This window comes from Pan troglodytes, chromosome 1, assembly GCF_028858775.2.
Source record: "Pan troglodytes isolate AG18354 chromosome 1, NHGRI_mPanTro3-v2.0_pri, whole genome shotgun sequence".
Lineage (NCBI taxonomy): Eukaryota > Metazoa > Chordata > Mammalia > Primates > Hominidae > Pan > Pan troglodytes.
This window is the reverse complement of record NC_072398.2, coordinates 14637268-14646165: the sequence shown is the minus strand read 5'-3', so window position 1 is coordinate 14646165 and position 8898 is coordinate 14637268. Positions and strand designations below refer to the sequence as shown.

The window sequence follows — 8898 nt, the reverse complement described above, 5'->3', positions numbered from 1 at the left end:
TTCCTGAAGGAAAAGAGAGAGAAAAGGAGAGAGGAAGACACACACACCTACACACACACACACACACACACACACACACACACACAGAGAGAGAGAGACAGAGACAGAGAGAGACAATGAGGCACAGAGAAAAAGAAACAGGCAGAGACAGAGAGAGAGACAGAGAGAGGGGAAGAGAGACAGAGAAACAGAGACGGAAAGAAAGAGACAGAGAAAGAGAGAAAGAGAGACAGAGAGGCAGAGAGAGACAGAGAAGCAGAGACAGAAAGTCAGACAGAGAAAGAAAGAGAGGAGCAAGTGACATACTTTAAAAATTATTCTTGAGAGAGGTCAACCTGCATCAGCTGCAGAAATCAACAATTACTTGGCATTGTCAGCTGTAATACATTCCCACATTGCATTCTGCACGGGCATTGACTATCTTGACCCACACTCTCTATATCATGTTCACAGTAACGTAAGTGGTCAGATTTCTACAATTAGGCCTTGCAAGATAATAATGACAAGCTGTATTCGTATATTGCTTTACTGTTTGCAAAGCAGTTGCATAATTATCATTACGTTTGGTTCCTCATGACTGTGCTGTGAGGAAGGCGTTCCTGTTCCCATTTTAGAAGTGAGGACACAAAGTTACAAGTGTCCAAGCCAGAACCTGATGCCAAATCCCATGACATTTCTGCCGTACTGGGCTCTGCCATGCCCTGGGAGGATGGCCACCTGCAAACACAACCTTTCTCCTAACAGAGAGGGAAACTGAGACGCAAGCTCGAGTAGCAACTTGATGGAATGGCACAGTGGGGACCACTAGCTCTTAGAATACGTCAATTTTGATTGGCTGAAATTGACAGGAGTGTCTAAGACAAAAGATACTCCAGAAAATAAAGGGATCGGGGAGGGATGATGGAGAAGTGACCTTACGGTTATCATGAAAAGGGCTGTGTGTCAAGACAGCATTACACCTAGTGGGAATTGGAAGGATTTAGCTGTACTTTATGTCTCAGAATGTGCTAATGTGATTACCTCATATTAGCTATTATGTGTGCCCTATGAATAATGTCATCCCAGTGCTTCTGGAGAATAGGAGTGGAGCTGCAGGCCCTTCAAAACAATCCTAGGCAGAGTCTGAGTAATCCTGCACATCTGAATCACCAGCAAAAGACAAGTTTCAATTTGGATTCAGAAAATACATGATGCAAACCTTTCTCAGCCCTGGAAGGGAGGGAAGGCATGGGAAGAAGCAGGATTGGACTGGAAGGACTGGCTGTCTTTCCTGCGTGCTCTCCCTTTGACCTGCTTGGCACACCCTGCTTCCAAAATGGCCCATGTGGTTGACAGTCTGCAGGGATGTGAATAGAAACCCAAGACGTCGGGCTCGGTGCATCTCGAAGCAGGGCCGCAGTCTCAAGCACAAGACAGGCACATTCTGCTCACAGCATTTCTTTCTAGTCTGAGCAAAATCTTCCCACAAAATCCAGCAAAATCCCAACGGCTGGACATGAACAGGGCGTATATGTTTTTCCCCTTCCAAGCTCTTTTGTTGCATTTTATTGTTTTTCCTACCTAGATATTAGGCTGTCTCCTTGATGCGAAACATCCTTCCTTTCTAGAATTTCCAGGAAGCACAATTGCCTCCCACATTTAGATTTAATGTAATTCAAACCAAAGTTTGAGGCTATTTCTCCTAATTCAGGAAAAGCTGTGAGCTTGGCAACCCAAATGGAAAAAGACAGAAAAAAAAAACGATGGTAGTGGATTTGGGGGTGTTTTTCTCATTTTTGGTTGTGTGTGTGGCGTTTCATAAAGCGTATAGGAGAATTAAGCTCAAAAAGCAACTGCTTGGAGAGATAGAAACTCTTGTGATTCATGTTGTGCATAATGGATTTGGCAGGCCCAAGCACAGAAATTTCCAGAAGTGTTTGCGTGGCAGCAGTTCTTAGCCAATTCACATTTTTTAGCAGTTCTGGCCAGCTGCCCAGCCTGCAGAAAAAGTCTTGTATCTCCACAAGTTTGGCTGGCCTCACTGACGAGTTTCCAAACTGCATGGCAACATTGGATGAGCTGCCTTTCAAGTGCCAAAAAAACTCCTGCTACTTATATTGTTACTAAATACCAGATGTGCTTAATCAAGAGCGCGTGGGGCCAAACCTAGGGTAATCAAATAACCTATCATTAACATTTTCTAAAAACAAAAAATGCAATTGGAACACCAGATTACTGTTTTTCTTTGTTTGCTTTTACGCCCTATTACTGGAACCCCTAGGGTGTTATGAACAGGACACGGGTGGGGAGGCCGGCTCTGAAGACGCTGTTTACAATCACACCCCTGCACATCTGAAATATGTGTGAGAAAGTCAAGGCCTGCACAGATTTCCTCTGGGCTCCTCACAAGGACCCTGGCCCCTGGCGACTCCCGCCCTTCAGGGGAGGGGCCCTGCAGGCAGAGGCTCACACCACACTGAAAAACACTGGAAGTTTGAGGTGCACTGGAGTTTGACCTTGAAAGAGGGAAATGCAGAAAGAGACAGCAGGGCAGCTTTGGGGACTTGGCAAATTAGCGAATGTGCAAGAGTTGGAAGCTGCTGCTGCTGCTGCTGCTCAAAAAATACATAGAGATTCTGAAAGGCTGTAAGAGACAAGAGGATGCTGTGTGGCTTTGTTGGCGGCCCCAACTGGGCTCCGACTGGTAGATCTTGAAGTATTTCTTAATACAAAAATCTCCAATTCTATTTGGTTCCCTCTCATTGCTGTAATATAGATATTTTGTAAGTTTTCCGGGAATCCGATGGGAAAATAAATGTGGCTGGCAGATTCTCCCCCTTGCTCCATTCAAGGTCATTCGTGCTGTCTGGGCCTCCAGGGACCTGCTTCTCCAAACCTCTGTGCCTCCCACCTCTCTAATCCCCTCTCCCCCAGACTCACAGTTCTAAAGAGATGAAAAGGACATCTTTCTTACCCCAGGGTTGCTGGGTGACCCTGATAGATAATGTGTGTTGGGGTGATTCGAGAGCGAGAGGGAATATTGCAAAATGAAATTCTATAGAAGGAGATGGAACCTGCAATAAGAAATTTCAGAGTTAATGACTCTTCTGAAACTGTTTGTTATCTGCTTTAAGACAACCGTGTAAATAAAGGAATAAGAGACTCAACACTTCGAGAGTTGTTTTAAGAAACCTATTGCTAAAAATGTGTTATAATCCCACTGTACCTCGGATGCCATTGTGCCAAGCCAGACTCAGAGAGAGAAGATTTAGTGTTTCTCTGTTGCGTGGAGCCACTGGGGGGCTAAACTATGAGCTTGCTCTAATTAGCAAGGACATGCCTTGAAAATGTGTGATTTCAGCAGATGTGAATAGTAAAGTAACGTGGGGCTGGTATCTACCACATCTTTTGAACTTATCTTCCTAACTATAGTCATGGGTTTTACACATCGGATGCATTCCTGAAAAATCGGGTGTGAATCCGTATACAAAGTGGGATTATGTTTGAAATGTTCTGGGGATGCTCTGGACTTAGAGGAAACATGTATCAGTGAAAAAGTCACAGGGAAAGTCATACCCATCCCCGATTCCTCTTTGTTGGGTTTGGACGGGCCCTCAAGCCCTGGCGGAGGTTAGCATAAGCTGCCCCTCACTTTCACTGCTGGGCCATTGAAAGGAAAGGGCTGGTCCCGGAGAAGGGTCAAGGCAGGGCTATTTTGTTCTCCAGCAGCAAAGCAAAGAATGCTGGAGGAAACCACCCAAGCGACAAGCTCTGCAGAGGGCAACTGGAGGCTGAGTCTAAAAACAAAAGTGGAGGAGCCCATCTCCTTGGAGCTGTTTATATTACATAACTCAAATAAACACAGCAGTTCAGGAACAGTTCTGTTGGCGAGGGCCAGGACCATGAGAGGCCGACAAAGGGCGTCTCCTTCAGCCACCCTGGTCAGAAATGGCTTCTTTAAAACAACAATAATAACAATACACAGGGACTCGCCAGTCCAATTCAGCAGGGTGTCTTGAATACATCAGAGAGGAGTCGCTCTAATTAGGCCTTGTAAGGTCCCTTTATTTTCTCTAGCTAAGGAAATAAATCCTAATCAGAGCGCCCAGAAAGAAGCAAAACTGACACAGGAATGGCTATTCTCATGTGCAGAGTAGGGAAAGGAAGCCCTTCCAGTGGGTTTTCTCAGCACTCGAGAGCCGCTGTGAAGCTGGGCCAGTGCGACGACTGCTTCTTGGGCAATCGAGTAGTGGCTGGCTTTCTGTGACTTCAGCTCCTCTTCAGTTCAGAGCGATGCAGGGGCCGCCAGCCTTCTGGGAAGCATCGGGCAGTTTACATGGAGTCTGTGTGAAGAAGAATAATTTTTAAAAAAAGCAAAAACAAACAAACAAACAAACAAACAAAAACGGTTACTAACTCAGTAAATGACCTCAGGCCTGCAGGCCCAAAGTCTGAACAAAATCAATCTTGAATTGAGAGCAAGGCAAGAACCTACTGAAACCTTTTTCATCACTGCCCCAAAGTCTCCAGGGACAGCAACCCCTATCATATAGCAGGGGCCGAGAATAGAAATAAAAATTGTGAACACAGTCCTGAGCGTGGGCTGATGGTACTAGCTGCCAACAACTGCCCCATTAGTAGGCTATGGGTACGTGCTAGGGAACATTTTCTCTACGAGGCTTGCATTTAAAAATATATCTTTCTTCAAAGCTGGCCCGGGGAGTGGATGGCAAGGAAGAAGCCTTCTTTCTCCGTGCTTATCGGGCGCTAATTCATCCTGTGATTTGCTGCGGATAGCTTACTTCTCTGAGCCTGCGTTTGCTGTGTGAGAATGACTGAGATCCTGTCTCTCAGCCAGTTAATGTTTTAGACAATTCCTGGATGAAAGCCACACTCCAGAATTCGTCCCCCGCAGTGTGTTTGCTGGGTGCCCATGGGGCCAAGGAGGACAGAGGACGGTAGCTAAGGGCAACCCTCACTACTAAAGGCTCTCACCTCTTCTTCCTCCTTGGATGTGTCCCTGAAGACGTTTGTCTCTTGGTTTCTTTATTCTCAAAAGGAGGACAATTCCTACCCGCTCCCTAAGAATGTTTAGGAGTAATAGCTAACAGAAGTTATTTAAAAGTACCTGGCAAATAACATTCAGGACCAAGTGCTGAATGATCCCCTTTCTCACACCACCCTACCTAATGCATTACCTATGTGCTCCCCTTTAAAATGCGTTGCTGACAGACTGCCCTATGGGGTGTAAGGCTGTTCTGTACAGAAGAGGTCTCTCGGGCTCCTCCAGAGAAGTTTGCTTTGCAGGAACCGCTGAAATCCTTACATGTCCAAACGCATGTTCTGGGTAGAAAAAAACAGGTGATGAGCTGTAAAGTAGAAGCCTGCCAGGATCCACCCATGGGCACCCAGGGTTTGGCACCCCTCTTTCCAGGGGGAAGCAAAAGTGAACCAATCAACACGACGAGGTCAAGTTCAAGTCTGCCTCAGTAAAACCCTGGGGACTTTCTTCTTGAAAAACAACTGGGACAGTGTGACAGCTGTTTAAGGATGCCAAAGAAAAGGGTCCCCGGGGAAACCTCCCCAAGGGCTACTCTGCTTGCAGGAGTCTGTGATGAGTGACAAAAAAAAGACAGACAGTGAGAATAGGGCAAGCCAGGCCCAGGTGAATGCTCTGATTAGCTAGTGATCAGAGTGCCACAAAGATGTAAGATCTAGCAGTGACGACAATCATGATAATAACTACATTGATTATTATGGTTGTCATTGGGGCCTGTTAAACAATAGACTGCCTTTTAGCTGTGGCCCCTCTAAGAACCTTTTACCCAGAAATGTGTACCACATTGCAATCCTCACAGCCCCTTCCGTGGCTTCATTTGGTATGCTTATAAATGAAACACAAATCAGGTTTTATGGTTGCTAGATAAATATTTGCAACAACTTTAAAATCTGGTTCATGATGCAAGTTGTTCCTCACAGCAAATGCGTGGTGGGACATCAGAACGACGACAAAGGTGGGAACAAAATCTCTGCCCAGAGATGTGACGTGTTGGAGGTGAAAACAGATTGCATTTGCACGGCAGCCACTGCCTCTGAAACAGGCCGGAGAAATTCCTTTTATGGCAGGCACTGGACTTAGAACCCAAAGACCTGGATTTCATTATTGGCTCAGCCACCTCCCAGCAGTGTTAACTGGGGCAGGTTAGTTAACCTTTCTGAGACTCGATGGTCTCACCTATAAACTGGAGCTCAGGATACCTATCTGTCAGGGTGGTTAGGATGGTCAAAGGGCACCCCCAGGAGCATGATAAACATGAGCTGAAACAGCGAAGTCGGAATCTGTATACAGACATGACCTGTCACCTCTCGGAGCATTAACCCTCACAGTGAACTGGCAGGAGAGGTCTCCTGTCTTACTTCTCGGAGCAGAGGCACAGAGCTGGGAAGTCGGCCTGCCCACCTCCCCTGAGAGCTGGCAAGAGAGCCAGGAATGGGATGCATGCACATGCCCTTTGATCCAGAGCTCTTGCTACCAGGCGCATGGCCTCTTTAACAGCTCACCGGTTGTTGGATTTGCTTCCATTTTCTCCTGGGCCTAAATCGTTCCCCAGCTTCCAAGGGGCACTCCCTCTTTCACACTTGAGGGTACCACCCAGGGAACTGAAGGCTCGGAAAGAGTAGCAACAGGGAGTAACATGGGCACCAGGGAGAAGGAGGCTTGTTATATTCTTTCTAGATGAATCTCCAGGCTGCGGCAGTCCCGGGCGAGTCCCAGGCCTGCCGCAAAACCTGTCCGCCGTGGGACTGCCTCAACATGCTGTTTGGGAAGTCAAGATGTTCAGTGTAATCTTTGTTCTCCATTCCCTCTCTTCGGGGATTCACAGAGGCAGCTCTTCCAGGGCCTTCCTCTCCAAGTCTTTCTGGTGCTAAAATCTGAGGTCACACACCCTGGAACACGACATCTCTGTCAGAACAAGCCCGTGAAGCGGCTGTCCTATCCGAGAGGGCTGTGCAGCGGGTGGTGTTGGCCCTTGAGTTTGCCATGGTTTGGGTTTCTCGGTGGCACTATTTTTGGCAGATTTTTTTTTCCCTCGCTCTTTATCACAAGCCCGTCGGGGAAATGACAGCGGAATTGCAAGCTTGAATGGACTTGTTTGACAGGCCAACTTTCATCCTGAGCACTGCTGCTGACTTTTAAAAAGGAACTCTGAGAGGAGGGTAGTAATTTCACACTAATTCCTTGCTGTAATTTGCTTTTGAGTATAAAATGTCGTGTTTCAATCACCCTAGCTGCGTGATGTAAGGGAGAAGATGGGACACACGTGTGGTTAATGTGTTTGTAATAGACACACACAAAGACACCACTTTGCTCTGAAGCAACAACACAGGAAACACTGATCCACACTTCAAGGGAATCTCCACCAGGTACAGACAAGTGCATTCAAAGGAATTCATAATAAATTGCCAGCTTTGGCAGAAACAGAGAGCTCCTTTAAACAGAAAATCTCACGCTTGACATCTCCATCATCCAAGCGTTTATGAGAATATCTTTATCCCCCAGGCTGCATTATGGAGAGGAATTGGGGTGGTTTTAGGCAAACCCGAAAAGTAGGAGGGTCTGAAACCCTGGATGGACTTAATGCATTGGGGGAACAAATCAGGTTCAGCTGAGGAAGGTGAAATTCATCTGGGAGAAGGGTAAGTTAATAGGTACTGGCCAAAAGGAAAAAAATAGCCTCCACGCTGAAGAGAGCTGATGAGGCTGTGCTTGGAAAATCCCCTAAGAAAAAAACTACAGGGTCTCACAGAGAAGCCAGTGGGGAGGGCTTTGCCCAGTTTAGAAGCAGGAAGCAACAACTTTTTCTGATTTATTAATCTGCACATGGAAGCACCCTAATCCCATCCCTTCACCAACTCTCACCGCACTTAACTATCCTGACCACACTGCCTGACATTTCATTTTTCTCCCGGGATGGCCGCTAATATTTCACATACTTAATCTTGCTCTCACCTAGATTATAAATTCCTCGAGGTCAGGAGTCAATATCCAACCCTAACTCCCTGGAGGATTGCAGAGCCCTTCACACATTGTTCGCAAGGCTTCTGAAACAATGGCAAGATTGCACAAGGGCCAGGAAGGGTATGTTTAGAAGAACAGATCCAAGCTCTTTGGTGGACCCTCAGGCTGTTTACCACCTAACCTGACCGCCTTTGGTGTCCTTCTGGCCCTGGCTCCATATGCCGTGTGCTCCAGCTGAGCAAAACTAAATGCTCTCATGCCTCCGTGTCTTTGCACGTGCTGTTCCCTCTGCTAGCTGCCCTTGCCCCTTCTTGCATCTGTGTACTGTCTTTCAGCTCTAGGCCACCTTCTGTCTCCCCACAGAACTGCCAGCATCCCTTAGGCAGAGCTGATGGTGCCTCACTCTGTGGGTCCAGGGTGCTTTCTGGAGGCCTTAATGGGGAGGCAGGGCCAGCTGCCAGTCATCAGGTTGGTACAGCCATCGGGTTGGTACTGCCTGGCTGGCAGATCTGTCTCTTTGGTTAGCCTGAGACTGCCTTGAGGCCACGGCTACCTTCCTCCCTGTCTCTCAGTTCTTGGCCCCCAGCACAGTGCCTGGCACTCAGCAAATGTTTCTTGAATGAATGTGCTTCCCATGTTGGGCAGATCATGACGAAGGCAATAGCAGGGCCCAGTGTGTAATGCGAGGACAGCAAAAAGGGACCCTGCTTTGAGACCGGAGATGCTTCACAGGGAAGCCGCATCTGGAGCCCTTCCTGATAAGCTGGGTCAACTGGGACCACTCCTAGACAGGGTGTTTGAGGAGGTGGTGCTTGCTTTAGGGAGCCCCAGCCTCATTCTGAGAGCTTGTTCCACTTTGAGGATTTCTCTGTTTTCCATTTCCAAATCTTTATGCTATC

At 47.2% G+C, this 8898-nt stretch overlaps 1 long non-coding RNA gene across 1 annotated transcript; it reads right to left on the bottom strand.

The window, feature by feature from the left end:
* Positions 1-3801: 3801 nt before the first annotated feature.
* Positions 3802-5895, bottom strand: LOC107974280 (uncharacterized). The gene is made up of 3 exons (XR_001716913.2): positions 5805-5895; positions 5178-5322; positions 3802-4322 (listed from the first exon to the last, which is right to left on the bottom strand). It is a non-coding gene; the product is annotated as an uncharacterized LOC107974280 (long non-coding RNA).
* Positions 5896-8898: the final 3003 nt, after the last annotated feature.